Below are 947 nucleotides of genomic sequence, written 5' to 3'. Positions count from 1 at the left end.
GGTCCCGACACTCTCACACACTTTGCCTCTGCTTCTCCTTCACACACACACACACACACACACATAAACACACATAAACACACACCTCTCTCCCTCAAGGATCTGACTGGCTTGTGGCTCGGAGTGAGAGCTGCATCTGCAACTGCATGACTCCCCTTTTCTGGCTGCCTATTTTCACAACTCTTCTAAGGCATTCTTGACAAGTGAGCCCTCCTCCTTTTTAAACATATAGGTGGGAAAGAGTGGCAAGTTTATGGAGTGTAACGTGAGACTGCAGAGGAGGAGCCCTGCCGGCCACATGTTGGTAGTACCCTCCAACCAACCCTTCCTCATCAACTATTAATCACGGGGGAAATTTTATATGCACATCTAATGGGCTTTCCAGACATGGGGCTTTTTAAAGGGACATTGTCTGAGAAGTATAAAGCAAGCACCCACCCACATGGGAGCAGGGGACCCTGACTTATTTCAGCTCCTTAGTGCTTTCTGACACCCAATTTAGTTCTTTTTTTGACACCTTAAAGGAAAGTTAACCCTAACCTTGATCCAAGCCTGTCCTCTCAAATGTGAAAAATCTTTTACTTTCTCTCTGTTTTTATGGCAGTGTGTGTGTGTGTGTGTGTGTGTGTGTGTGTGTGTGTGTGTGTGTGTGTGTGTGTGTGTGTGTGTGTGTGTGTGTGTGTGTGTCCGCACATTATTGCTACACACCTAAATCCACCTGGCTGGATTTCCTTCAGCTTAAAGGTGAAAGGACGACTGGATCTGATACCGGGTAAGCATGCACTCGCAGCCATTGAGGTTTTCTCACATTTGCAAAACACAGTATGAAATTTCAGAGCCATATTTTACAAATACTGGTTAGTATTTTCTCCAAAGTAGAGGTTGGTGGCTTTTTATTCAGTAAAATGTGGTATGTTTCTGTGAGGAGCAGCAGTGGCTACTACGTG

At 45.3% G+C, this 947-nt stretch overlaps 1 protein-coding gene across 1 annotated transcript in view; it reads right to left on the bottom strand.

Moving 5' to 3' along the window:
* The window catches only part of meox1 (mesenchyme homeobox 1), a 10,394-nt gene extending 10,223 nt beyond the window's left edge, over nt 1-171 (bottom strand). The window contains exon 1 of the mRNA XM_079261376.1: nt 1-171. This exon is cut by the window's left edge and continues 735 nt beyond it. The gene's annotated coding sequence lies outside the window, so the exon portion shown is untranslated.
* Nucleotides 172-947: the final 776 nt, after the last annotated feature.

This window comes from Telmatherina bonti (genome assembly GCF_933228915.1).
Source record: "Telmatherina bonti genome assembly, chromosome: 21".
Taxonomy (NCBI): Eukaryota; Metazoa; Chordata; class Actinopteri; order Atheriniformes; family Telmatherinidae; genus Telmatherina; species Telmatherina bonti.
Note: the sequence above shows the minus strand (reverse complement) of the source record. Positions and strands in the feature narration are given on the sequence as shown.